The 14,461-nt window shown below is 46.7% G+C and overlaps 1 long non-coding RNA gene across 1 annotated transcript; it reads right to left on the reverse strand.

The window, feature by feature from the left end:
• Positions 1 to 4,615: 4,615 nt before the first annotated feature.
• LOC127316905 (uncharacterized) lies at positions 4,616 to 7,149 on the reverse strand. Its single transcript, XR_007860701.2, has 3 exons — positions 6,505 to 7,149; positions 5,349 to 6,411; positions 4,616 to 5,271 (listed from the first exon to the last, which is right to left on the reverse strand). It is a non-coding gene; the product is annotated as an uncharacterized lncRNA (long non-coding RNA).
• Between the last annotated feature and the right edge of the window lie 7,312 nt (positions 7,150 to 14,461).

Consider the following 14,461-nt stretch of genomic DNA (forward strand, 5'->3'; position numbering starts at 1 on the left):
TCCACAGAGCAATGCTGTCGTTATAATTAATCTGGTCGCCTCTGTCGTTCACTTCTCCTACACTGTGTGGTACATCTGCCTTTGCGAGCATGGATCGTGGGGCTTCTCCACTGGTTTTGGACTTGTGGTCGTGCTGCTGTTCTTTGGTATCATGGCTTGCATTCACGCCTTCTTTCCTGCTGTGTTCTGTGGAGGGCGCGACTCTCTTAACACCCCCGTCACGATAACAGCAATCCTCATGTACATTGGTCCCATTCCTGACATGGTTAGCTATGTTTCAACTTGCAGTTTGAGCTCTACCTCAAAACGGAATTCTAATGCTATCACTTGTACCGGATTGTGTTGCATGTAGTTGATGGCCATGTGGAACCACGACGCTGCGAGGATGTCCTTCCCAGTTGTCCTTGCATCATTCGGCAACGCTCTCTTCTGGGGTGAATATGGAAGGTTGCAGCACCTGCAAGCCATTCGGGGAAGCACCTCCCTCGTTGCCTCCAAGATACGTAATGGAAATTGGTGTGCTTCTCGTTACTTTGGTAGTATTATTTTGTTTTCAGAACCTGTCCACATAGTTATTCTGAACTGCTGTGAAGCCTCCACCCCTGCCTAGCCGCATTGCAAATATTGATTGAAACTTTGAAAGCATAGAAATACACCATTCCCTCCTCTCCTTTTAGTCTTGTTACAGTCTTCTCTGATAGTGCAATGCAGTCCTCAAGGCATTGTATACTTGTTTCGTTTTGGCACATGCCTGTGCATGTGATGCCTGTTGGCTCTGCACCTGCGTGTGCTGTCTAAATGGAAGGAGGAGGATACTGATACTTCTAAAATTGCCTTTTCTTTTGTTCTACTTCTTGTATTCCTGTACTTGTAACGCTGCTGGTTGTAGGACCCCAGCTTAACTGACTTGTACTATAAAAAGCAAGTCCAGATGGCACATTCTCAAAAAATGTTGATCCAATGTATCATGTATCCCTGTTCTGTTTCATACTACTCTACCAATATCTTGTTAATTCACGATGTTAACTGCTCAGTTACGGTTCTTGTATAGCTTGTTATTGCTGGTTGGGCAAATAGCCTTGATAAGTGATGTATCTCCATTCCAGCTGATTGGGAAATTGTATTGTTTAAAGTCACATATATATCTTCTTGTTTGTAGATGTCAAACGAATTGGGCATCCTCAGCCCTATCCTTCAGCTCGCCGCCTACCACTGGCTCAAGCGGAACGACATTCCAGCGATATACAGGGAGGAAATACCCCAGCTTTTCCACCAGTTCACCGAGACCTTGAAGTACGGATAGACTCTACTCCGTAGGGACGAGGAGGAGAAGGAAGACGATTAACGGTGAGTGCACTAGATGGGAATCTGTCTGTTCTTTGTTATGCTCATCTGAAGGACAACTCTTGAGGCCCAGAACAGATTCATGCTTAGTTATGTTCTTTGCATGTTTTAATCTTGCGTTGTTCCTTGGCTAAATCAACAAGTGGGTACTCAACTTGTCAATCATGTGGTACCTACTGACATACATTTTGTGATGATGTTCTGCAGCCGAAGAAGTGAATTAGAGATCGAGGGTCAAGAGGAAGGAAGGAAACGTTGAAGCGTTCAGAGTTCAGACTGGAAGTATTAGGATGAGAGATGTTAGGGCATGAACAATGGTTGATAAGACGGTCTTATCTTAATCCCGCCACGTAATCTAGATATAACAAGAAAACATGGTGTACAATGGGTTGTTTTTTAGTCTTATCTCTAGTAATGAGACATCACTAAATAAGTGGTGAGAGAGTTAGCTAAGAGAAGACAAACCTCATTTTCTATTTCTCTCTCCTCCACATCATCAATTATCCTAGATGGCAATGCTAAGATATAACCATTGTACATGCCCTTACAATGCTTTTATTTAATTAGGGATAATGGGGCCTTGTGATTCCTGATGCTAATTATTTAAGTCATGTTCTGTGAGTGGATTATTCTACCTTATTATAGTATGCAACAAGGATGTTGGTTTATCACTGAGTTTTCATGAAATTTGAGGCGCTAGCCTTTTCTGATCTTGCATTGGTCATTCTGTATGTGACTTTGGTACCTATGTTGCTTATGGTAACAGGTCGGTACATATACTTGTACCTACGTTGCTTTGTAGATTGGTCGCTGCACAGATATATATAGCGTCCCGAGAATAGAATAGCCAGGGGCAACTCTCCCGACCCCAACCCTCCCGACCCCAACCCTAGCCGCCTCCCGCCGCCGCCACCGGCAGCGCCGCCGGGGCAAAGACCTCGGGGCGTGGCGGCGGCGGGGGCCTCCCCTCGTGACGCATTGAGGACGGCGGCCATGGAGTCTCTCGCGGCGGCGGCCCTCCCGCCTCCCGGGGCGGCGGTGGTCTGATGAAGATGGAGGGGCGACGGCGGCCCTCCCACCTCCCGCATGGGTGGATGGGGGCGGCGGCCATAGCCTGTGCTGCGGCCTCCCCGCCTCCGATCGCCGGCACGCCGGTGGTGGCTGGTGGTGGCGGACAGCGCCTTTTCCTCCGCCTCTCGCCGGCGAGGGGCGATGATCTTGGGCTTCTCCCGCGGTACGAGGTCGCCCGGGGCAGCAGCCTTGGGTTCGATGGTGGAGGTGGCCTTCTTCTTCGCCGGAGGAGGCCGGCTGGTTGCTGGGGTGGCAGATCACGAGATCCCTCTACCTCGGCGATGAAGATCTAGTCGATGACGAGCTAGCGGCGAAGGGGCTACCGGTGAACACCGAGCCTTGACTTCGTTCTTGGCGGATGATGGCGGCGGCTATTGGCATCGTTCCCCTGCGAAGGCATCATCTTTGTTGGCCTCTCCGTTTGTTCTCGACGAGTTGGGGACTCGCGGCTGTCGGTGAAAACCGTGTCAAGATTGGCGGGCGATGGCGGCGTTAAGCGTCGCTTCCTTCTTGAAGGCATCGTCGTCGCAGTCCGCGGGAACTCACTCGTGCTGCTCCGGGGGAAACCCTAGATCCAGCCAGGATCGGACGATGGCGGCGCTTCCTGCGTCGTGCTACCTCTTGGGGCATCGTTTTTGGAGCAGCGGCTAGATGAAGGTGGTTTTTGGTGGAGTGGTGTTCATATACCACGTTGTCGTCGATGATTCTCAGCAGCGTGGAGCTGCGGAGTATCGAAGACGGGCGAGGATTGCTGGACGCGGGCAGGATGGTGGAGCTGTTTGGTGTTTTGGTGACATCGACGGCAGGCCTGGCATGGTCAATACGTTGATCTCGCTTGGAGATGGGTTCGAGATAGATGGCGGTTGCGAACTCTGCGATGTGTGCAATGGCACACCCTCAGGGTTTTGCTTTTTGGATGATGTGTGTTGGTGTACCGTCAGGGAGTATGGCCTTGTTCATGGTCCCCCCTTCATCGTAGGTATAGCGAGTTGTCGCTAGTAAGGAGGCTTCGAGATTGATCTTTGTATTCCCCTTGTAAGGCATTGCGAATAATTTAATAAAGAAAAAAGCTGTGTGCATCCTTTGGATGCAGAGGCTGGGGCTATGCTCCTTGATCGAAAAAAAAAAGGTCTTGTGCTTGCGGAATTGGTGGAACAAACGGTAACAAAATCCTTAAAACCAGGTGCTCAAGCAGATCAATATATAGCCAAAGCCAAACTGCCCAAGGGCTATCTACCCCCTGCCTTGCGCAACAGCAGAAAGCAGTCAATCTGGCTGTACGCGTCAGAGAGCAAAGCGATGGTCGCCGATATTGAGAACCCCGACGGCGGAGATTATGTCGCTGCCGCTGCAAAGGTGGACGCCAACGCCATGACAGGAAGAAGGTATCCCGACGAGGCGATCTGGTTGACTTGTGCCTTTGTGTGCTGCTACGCGTTGGCACTGCTCTTGTACGTCGAGTACGAGGCGGTTAAGGTCGATCCGACGACGATTACACTCTTCATCAGGGCCAATCTGTGCCTGCTCCTGTTAGTGTGCTTCGCCTTCATTCTCTTCTACCTTATCTGGCACTACTGTTTTGGCACTGGTCCCTTCAAGGAAGAAGAAGCCTAGTCAAGAGGAAGCATGAGGGAAGTCGTCCTAGCTGCTTGTTAGCCTGGTTAAGATTTATTTTTTCTTGAAATAATTGCTCCTGACAGTTCGATCGACCCCTTATTATTGTACTAGCAGAAGTGCCCGTGCGTTGCTACGGTGCGTCATAACGTTAATAAAACTTTAAAAAGAGATTTAAAAACTCTACTAAGAAAAACTGATAATTTACGAAAAACCTAAACATAAAGGATGTGTGTGTACCTTCGTGTGTTTTGCCTACGGGTGCGACTCATACATGGTTTATAGGGGTTTTGGTGGCGAGCCCTGACAACTTGCCAACATGAAAATTATTTTATATAAAAAATGCCAATTCTCACATAATTTTCAGTAAAAAAATAGCTTGCAAAGCAATCTCTAATAAAATAGCACATACATCCAATTAAAAAATTGAAATTTGCATCCACACTGCTGTTTTATTTAACTGTAAATTAAGTTGTCTTCAAAATAGAAAATGAAATGACTCCCAATCTTGTCCGAAGACCATAAAATGAAAGATCCAACGTCAAACTGTTTTTCTTTTTTCTTAACCACATCCTTGCATGGGACACTGAACAAAAGGATTGCCATTTTCCACTGATAAGTTCAGAAAAAGTTCACAATACCACATCGAGGCATTATCGATTTGTTTCACAGCTCTGTAGTCGATTTGAGAACAACACCAGTCAACACTGTACCTCTCCACAAAAATAAAATACATGAATTGCTGCTACTTTATTGTCAACTTAGTTAAGTCTGATTTTCCATCGGCAAATAGCTGTAAGCAAATCAGGATCTTCTAGATAAGAAGGCAGTCCTTGCTCAACCTCAGTACTCTAATAAACGTGGCACATTCAGTTAGCACATTACAGTTAGATATCAGAGCATTGCAGTGCTTTAGTGCTTCCTCCCTATACACATGATCGATTTACGCAAATAATAAGAAGTATAAGCTGCCAAGCTCCAAGTTATCTAGAACGTTTGTCAAGCAAATACATGGATCTTGAGCGTTGAGGTTTGCCAATTACCACAAGATTTCCAGGCCACTGCTTGTTTTCATCAACGGCAAGAGTGGGAGCCGAAATTGGCCTTCTCTAAGAAGAAGACTGACTCCGCTCATCTCCTCTAGTCATCCCTATTTTTTTGGTTCAAGTCCAAGATTTCGGAAAGATCACAACAATAGTAAAATTTATAGTGGAATGCACTCTCCTGAATTCAAGCATAGTTCTGCATCAAATAAAAATATTAACTTTTGAGTTTCCCCTCCTAGAAACACATCAAGATGGAAGTATTCAACACTGTACCTCCCAGCAAAAATAAAAACCATGAAGTGCTGCTCCTTTGTTATCAACTTTAGTTATCTGCAAGTGTGGTTTTCCATTGTCAAATAGATGTAAGCTAATCAGGATCATAATCATGCAGTCCTTACTCAACCTCAGTATACTAATCAACGTGGCATATTCAGTCAGCAAATTAAGCATTCAAATCTTGCAGTCTGCGCACCAATATAGCAAACTACAACACGAGCTTCAAGCATTGATAAAATTCAGCAATGGACACCAGGTACGGTAAACTATGAGGTTTTATCTGATGATAGAAGATGGAGGGCCTCTAGGTTTATGCCTTACAGGTATTTTGCAGATTCAAGCTTGTTATATGATATCAGATTCCTTCCAAAACTTGTTATGCTGCATCAAAAATTTCCAGGTCAATTATAATGATACCTGGATTGGAATAAAATAGTATAGATCGTGTCAGACTCCAGGTCACTTTCAATAATGCCTGGATTTCAAATAAGTCTTCAAACTCTGAAAATCTAGAAAGAAATCAAGTATAATAATTTCCGCTCCGTCAGTAGTCTGATAGCTTCATATTTACACTGCAGCATCTGTTTTCGCGGTTCTAATTGTTCATAGATAAATCATATGAAAGAAGCCAATATATCCATCATAATAATGATGAATTCACGGACAAAGAGTCAACAATGATAATCTGAACAACAATAAGTTGTAGGGGGGAAATATTAGATCTGTATTTGCTGCCCAGATGCCAAAGGCAGGACCACAAGACCTGTACTAATATATGCCTGCAAAAAGGTCAAGGAAATAATCCAGTCCTTCATTTAATTCAGAAAGAAATTGGTCACCCCAATAAAAGCAGGCAAACGAAGAGATCCGCAATTGTCCAGAACCTGAAACACTACCTTCCTGTGAATTTCCGGCATTGCCTAGACTGGCAAATTTGGTGCATAGAGAGAGGCGCGGTTAGCCCTGGTCCTGGACGAATAGCATTGCACAACATCCAGCAGGCATGGCCAGAGCACCGGACTCCAATTCCTTACGCGTCGTATGTTACTGACCAATTCGACTGGCAAATTTGGTGCAGAGCGAGAGAGGCGCAATTAGTCCTTTCAAGCAGAGCTCCTTGGCCACATGAATCGAGTTGACTTCTCGTCGTTACCTGCAGAGGACACCGGGTTGTGGACCAACTCCAGTCTCTAGGACGGCCTTGTCGGAGGGAGGCGAGGACGACGGGCAATATCCTCGGTCGCGAGGCGCTCTGGCTTCAGACGACGAAATCCACGGCGAGCCGGATCTCCTTCACCAGCTGACGGTGCAGCGCGTCTCTAGCCTTCGGCGCCATCTCAGCCGGGTGTGCCAGCACCACCTGCCTGAAGCCGAAGAAGGCCCCGAAAGACAGATGTCGTCGCCCATCGATCTGGACGGACACCGCGGCCATCGATCTGCCCCCAAACAGGGCGGCGAAGCAGGACGGCGGGAGGCCAGAGACGGAAGATCAGGGGATGCCCCAAAGACCAGATCAGAGTTTGAAAGAAATCGGGAAGGATTTGATTTGATCTGCTCGAGTGCTCGTTTGATTGGACGCGTCTTGATCGTGACGTCCTCTTGTGATCTTCCGCCGTGGCCGAGCTTCCACAGCTCGCCGCCCCGATTTCAGGAGCCGATTCCAATCGTATCGACAGCAAGGAAGGGAGGGATAAATTGACGGGACTGTGTATAAGTAGAGGAGAGACCGGGTGTGGCACGAGAGGAGATTGGGTCGAATCAGGGCTGGATCGAATTAGGGTTGAGCATGAACACGGGGTGGTTCGGAAGGGCGGAAATAAACGAACCGGTAGGATGGCAATTGGCAGTAGTATGGGATTTGGTGGGAGGGCAAAACGGTCCAAAAAAAAGCGTTGACGAAACTTTTTGGCAGAAACTTTAGCGTTGACGGACGAAACCAAGAAAACATTAGCTCCTTTATTATTAGGTATAGGTATAGATTTCTTGTTGAATTAATCGCTACAGCGGCTCCTTTATTATATTTTGCCAACACCTGATTGCGCTTGTACTCAAAACTAGCCATCTCAAGAAATTATTGATGGATTTGTTCGGAGGAAGACGCTGCTCTCCTGTTTGGAGCCCAATTAGGTGCTTTCAGTACACTTTTGCTTGCCTTCAGGTAACACAAGCTCTAAGTGGACGAATGTCACGTGGGGATAATTCAGGTGACACGCATAGTGCGGCATCATCGAAACAAATGTCAGTAGAGAAAAGTTATCAGAATCACGGCTTCATAAAAAATAACGAAAGAACATTTGCCAGAGCCGTCTCCCTTGTTCAGCCCCAAAAGAGATCATCTGGGTACCTCGCTGACAACAAGATTTCCTATGCCGTAGTGTTTTGTGTGCTTAGAGCATGTCTAACAGATCCCCTAAACTTCTGCCCCGTATAACATGAGTAGAGGGCCCTGTATTTGATTTCGATCGGCCGAAAACTCGTTCAAGCTAGCAGATCCCGTATCCCTAAACTGTAAAAGGGCATATTCCTAAAATATGCCAAATCATTTTTTTTCTTTTTTTCCTCTTCTTCCTCCTCTACTTCTTCCTCCTCCAGTCCCACTGCCCCTGCCCCGCCCTGGGCGCCGCCCTTGCCCACCGCCACTGGCCGGCCGCCGCCGCCCCTGCCCGCCACAGACCCCGTCGCCACCGCCCGCCACGGACCCCGCCAGCCACCGGCCGTGGGCCGGCCGCCCCTGCCCGCCACAGCCTTGGCCACGGAAGGCGAGAAGACCTGCAGGCAGTGCAGCGCGGCAGTCACGGACGCGCGGCGCTGCGCGGAGGTGGTCGCACGTTTCTCCAGCGGGGCTCCATGGCGGAAGCAATTGCGATTTGTTGAAAGTTCAGCGCGCCACAAGTGGGGGGTTGGCCCTGTATTCAGCTTCCCTCCCCGTACTTGTAGGGGGGCGAGGAGCCACCCCGTAGCCAAAACTGTATATCGGCGGGGCAGAGCTCTACCCCGTATATCGGCGGTTATTTTACGGGGTTGGGCCTTTTAGGGGGTCTGTTAGACATACTCTTAGTTGCTCGGCACCCGAATTGGCATATCCTTGTTGGCGAGCATATCTCTGATTGACTCTTTTTTTTTTGAAAAGGGGATAACCCCTGCATCGATTGATGCCTACATGCCTGGGGAAGTGCCTCCATCATGCTACCACAAACCTTATGATTAAAGGTAGAGAAAAAAAAGGAAAATACACAACTCCTAGCCAAAGATTTCATAAAAGATTTTCACGGGGAACGCTTTCAACATTGCACTCATTCCTATTTAGTTAATATCATGTTCTTTTGTTTATGGATGCCTAGCGGTGCGAAATAAAATGGAAACTTGTAAGTCCATGAAGTTTGTATATATGTTAGAGAAACGCCTGGGCTGTCAATTTAAGCCATGCATCATTCACGGTGGAAATTTATAGCGAACCATAGTGAACATTATTTGAAGCATCTTCAATAAAAACTATACCCATAGTAAATAAAAGGATTGCTGAGACGCTCATTGTCTGTTTGTCTTGTCATTTTGGCATGGGATTGCTCCTAGGTAGGAGTACTTCTATATCATGGGGCAGGAGGTACCCCTTTGGCGTTCTCAATGGTATATGTATACTTACAATGACAAGAAATTATTTGGGACCTAAGTTGAGTAGCATGAGGTTTAGGTACTCGTATTTAAGGGGCACGAGATTTTTGACTTGTGATTTGTCAAGCATATAACTCATATTTTCCCTCACATTAATTTTAACCATTCAAGATGCTTATGGTAGGGGCAATGAGATCTCAAACCTAATGAGTACCATACTTTCTGGAAGGTTTATAAAACTTGTTAATCTTGCTTCCTCTACAAAGAGCCTTTCTTTTACTTTTATGTTGAGTCTTCATCTTCCTACTTATGAACCAATTAAGAGAGCATAGTTGTCATTCTTAGTATAATGTACATAGTCCCAAAATTATTATTGATTGATACATGATTATGATATTACTTGTTCTTAAATTACTTGTATCTAGTTACCCTTTGAACTTTAAAGGGTCATAGCATTTATGTTTTGCTACTTCATAAAGGACATGCTGAGTACCGCTTTGCTATGTTTTATCTATGCTCAAAAAATAAACAGTTGCTTTCAATGCACCATTATTCATGATCCTGTGTTTGAGTTACTTATCATGTTATAACATAGTTGCTAAGTTCTATTGTTAAAATTGTATCTATTATGTCTATGTTTAGAGTACTTTAATCCCAGCTTACAATATTTTACAATAGCTTGATCAAGATTGTGTTGGCTTCATGTCACCTTAAAAATTATTTTGTTATCACTTACCTACTCGAGAACGAGCAGGAGTTAAGCTTGGGGATGCTTGATACGTCGTATCTATATTTTTTTATGCTCCATGCTTGTTTTACACCAAATTATATATGATTTGTTTAAACTTCGTTGCACTTTTATACATTTTTCGGCACTAACCTGTTAACAAGATGCCACAGTGCTAGTTCCATGTTTTCTGATGTTTTGTATTTCAGAAAAGTTGTACAGGAAATATTCTCGGAATTGGACGAAACAAAAGCCGAAGTCAATATTTTACCGTAACAAAGACAAAGTCTAGAGGGGAGACAGAGAAAGGCCACAGGGTGGCCAGACAATGTCATGGTGCGGGCCCAGGCCTGGCTACGCCATGGGCTGGTGTGGCCCCCCTGGCCTCCACCGACCTCGCTGTTGTGGGTATACTTCATGGGTGTACCATCGACAGTTGCAAGATCCGGCAAGCCCGGGTGGCCCATAGACGATGATGGTGGCATGAAGCCCATCGGGCGGCCCAGTTGCTGTAGGTTAAGATGGATGAAGTCCAGCCCAGGAACAAGGGGCCGGATCCACCATGCCGACATTGGAAGTCGGATCCGGTTTAGCCTGTCAGGGGTAGCCGTATCCAGTACGAGATAGATGGAAGGCGGATCCTTGACGTACACGGCAAGACATTGTACCGTAGTTAGACAACTTGTATTCCGACTAGGACTCTCCACGTAAACCCTAGATCCGTGCGCCTTTATAAGCCGGATCCCGGGAGCCCTAGAGGCACAACCACAACTCATTGTAACAATGCGAAAGCGCCCATATAATTCCAGACAAGCAGCAGTAGGCCCTGTCGTCGAGCAGGTGTTCCGAAGCTGGGTAAATTGCGTACCACCGGCCTGAGGACTCTCCGCCCTATGGCCCCTACTTCTTCTCCCCCTCGTGAGGATCGCTCCTCCGAGGTACCGTTGATTAGGCAACGACAGTTGGCGCCCACCGTGGGGCCTACGGCGTCTGGAGGCTGGAACCGGGAGGGTTCTACCTTCGGAGGCATCGGCGAACCATCGCCGTGGGGCGCGTCATGTACGCCGGGAACCTTCCGATCGTCCCTGAGGACGAGTGCTGGATTCCGGCTAAGACAAACCCCGTCAAGCTCCCTATCATCCCGATTGGCGGGATACACATCTTCGTCGGCGAGACCGTCGATTCCGACGGGAACGCACTGGTAAGTAACGCTGAAGCGACCGCCGCTGAGCAGGACGCTATCGCGAAGATCCGATCTGAGATGCAGGAGCTTCCTGAGGAAGATTCCACCTTAGATCTGAAAAATTCAAAACCCACCCAATCCGCCCCTGAGCAGGAAACAACGGTGGAAGACCAATGCAGATCCGTCTGGGTCTCCCAGGTGTTAGAGAAGCAAAGGTGCCACTTCGTGCACTTCCTCGCACATACCGCTGGGACCGCTCCTCCTCAGGAAGAAGTCGGACCCATGCAGGATGAGGCTGCCAGAGCCGACGTCGCCCCGGAACAGCAAGAGGCTGTCGGAGAAAGCAACGCACCAGACCAGTAAGAGGATGCCGGAGACAAAGAAAAATCAATCCTAGGAAACCTAAGCCCAATCTCCGGCGATGCTTGCACTATGGACATGGAGGAGTACAACCGCGCCATGAAGGAGTTGGAGGATGAAGAACAAGCTGAGGCGGAATCCGCTCCGCCCAAGGAGGTCTTCGCAACCATTTGTTGGAGATATGCCCAAGAGGCAATAATAAAATGGTTATTATAATATCTTTGAGTTTATGATAATGTTTACATACCATGCTATAATTGTATTAACCGAAACATTGATACATGTGTGTTATGTGAACAACAAGGAGTCCCTAGTAAGCCTCTTGTATAACTAGCTTGTTGATTAATAGATGATCATCGTTTCATGATCATGAACATTGGATGTTATTAATAACAAGGTTATGTCATTATGTGAATGATATAATGGACACACCCAATTAAGCGTAGCATAAGATCACGTCATTAAGTTATTTGCTATAAGCTTTCGATACATAGTTACCTAATCCTTATGACCATGAGATCATGTAAATCACTTATACCGGAAAGGTACTTTGATTACATCAAACGCCACTGCGTAAATGGGTGGTTATAAAGGTGGGATTAAGTATCCGGAAAGTATGAGTTGAGGCATATGGATCAACAGTGGGATTTGTCCATCCCGATGACGGATAGATATACTCTGGGCCCTCTCGGTGGAATGTCGTCTAATAGCTTGCAAGCATATGAATGGTTCATAAGAGACCACATACCACGGTACGAGTAAAGAGTACTTGTCATGAGACGAGGTTGAACGAGGTATAGAGATATCGATGATCAAACCTCAGACAAGTAAAATATCGCGTGACAAAGGGCATTGGTATCGTATGTGAATGGTTCATTCGATCACTAAGTCATCGTTGAATATGTGGGAGCCATTATGGATCTCCAGATCCCGCTATTGGTTATTGGTCAGAGAGAGATCTCGACCATGTCTACATAGTTCGCGAACCGTAGGGTGACACACTTAAGGTTTGATGTCGTTTAAGTAGATATGGAATAAGGAATGGAGTTCGAAGTTTTGTTCGGAGTCTCGGATGGGATCCAGGACATCACGATGAGGTCCGGAATGGTCCGGAGAATAAGATTCATATATAGGAAGTCATATTCCAAGTTTGGAAATGATCCGGTGCATTTATGGCAGGTTCTAGAAGGTTCTAGAAAAGTCCGGAAGAAATCACCATGGAAAGTGGAGTCCCGAAGGGACTCCACCTAGCATGGCCAGCCAAACCCTAAGGGGTGGAGTCCCAGGTGGACTCCACCATAGGTGGCTGGCCACCCCACCTAAGGGAAAGGTGGGAGTCCCACCTTGGGTAGGACTCCCCCCTTGAGTAGGTTTCCCACCTATGGGAGGTTTTGTTGTTGGGGTCTTATTCGAAGACTTGGACTACAACTCTTGGGGATTTCCACCTATATAATGAGGAGGAGAGGGAGGGGGCAGCCACTCTTGGCCGCACCACCTAGGGCTGCCCATGGCCGGTGCCCTAGCCACCCCCTCTCCCCAAACCCTAGCCTCTCCTCCTCCACCACTTCTCCCGCATACGCTTAGGCGAAGCCCTGCCGGAGATCTCCATCGACACCGCCACCACGCCGCCGTGATGCCGGGATTCCGAGGAGGATCTACTACTTCCGCTGCCCGCTGGAACGGGGAGAAGGACGTCGTCATCAACACCGAATGTGTGACCGAGTACGGAGGTGCTGCCCGATCGTGGCACCGTGATCAAGATCTTCTACGCGCTTTTGCAAGCGGCAAGTGATCGTCTACCGCAGCAATAAGAGCCTACTCTTATAGGCTTTGGAAATCTTCAAGGGTGAGTCTTGATCATCCCCTCGTTGCTCTCGTCTTCTAGATTGCATCTTGGCTTGGATTGCGTTCTCGCGGTAGGAAATTTTTTGTTTTCTATGCAACGAATCCCTACAGTGGTATCAGAGCCGTGTCTATGCATAGATGGTTGCACGAGTAGAACACAATTGTTTTGTGGGCGTTGATGCTTATGTTGTCTTTAGTTCGAGTACTTTGCATCTTTGTGGCATGGTGGGATGAAGCGGCTCGGGCTAACTTTACATGACCGCGTTCATGAGACTTGCTCCACGTTCGACACGCAACTTGTATTGCATAAGTGGCTTTGCGGGTGTCTGTCTCTCCCACCATAGTGAAGATTCAATTTACTCTTTCTATTGACAACACTAGTATCACCGTTGTGGTTCATGTTCATAGGTAGATTAGATCTTACTCGAAAACCCTAAACCACGTAAAATATGCAAACCAAATTAGAGGCGTCTAACTTGTTTTTGCAGGGTTTGGTGATGTGATATGGCCATGATGTGATGATGAATATGTATGAGATGATCATTATTGTATTGTGGCAACCGGCAGGAGCCTTATGGTTGTCTTTATATTTGATGTTGAGTATTATTTCAAAGTAGTTGTAATAGTTGCTACATGCGGTGAACAACCATGAAGACGGCGCCATGAACCTTGACGCTACGCCGACGATGATGGAGATCATGCCCGTTGATGATGGAGATCATGTCCGTGCTTTGGAGATGAAGATCGAAGGCGCAAAGACTAAAGGGCCATATCATATCACATATGAATTGCATGTGATGTTAATCCTTTATGCATCTTATTTTGCTTAGAACACGGCGGTAGCATTATAAGATGATCCCTCACATTAATATCAAGATAATAAAGTGTTCTCCCCTCGTATGCACCGTTGCCAAAGTTCGTCGTTTCAAAGCATCTCGTGATGATCGGATGTGATAGATTCAACGTTCATATACAACGGGTGTAAGCCATGTTGCACACGCGGAATACTTGGGTTTGCTTGACGAGCCTAGCATGTACAGACATGGCCTCGGGACAACGGAAACCGAAAGGTTGAACACGAGTTATATGGAGGATATGATCAACATGTTGATGTTCACCATTGAAGCTACATCATCTCACGTGATGATCGGTTTTGGTGTAGTGGATGTGGATCGTGTACCACTTAACAACTATGAGGGATGTTGTATTAAGTGGGAGTTCATTAGTAATTAGATTAAAACATGAACTAATTATCATAAACATAGTCTGAGTAGTATTTTGAATTAATTTGTAGTATTGGCATCCGTTTTTCTACCAAGCGCTAGTCTTGTAATTGAGATAGAAATACTGTTAAAATCTGACAAGAAACTTTACGGATTGGTA

Source organism: Lolium perenne, chromosome 7 (genome assembly GCF_019359855.2).
Source record: "Lolium perenne isolate Kyuss_39 chromosome 7, Kyuss_2.0, whole genome shotgun sequence".
In the NCBI taxonomy this organism is placed as follows: Eukaryota; Viridiplantae; Streptophyta; class Magnoliopsida; order Poales; family Poaceae; genus Lolium; species Lolium perenne.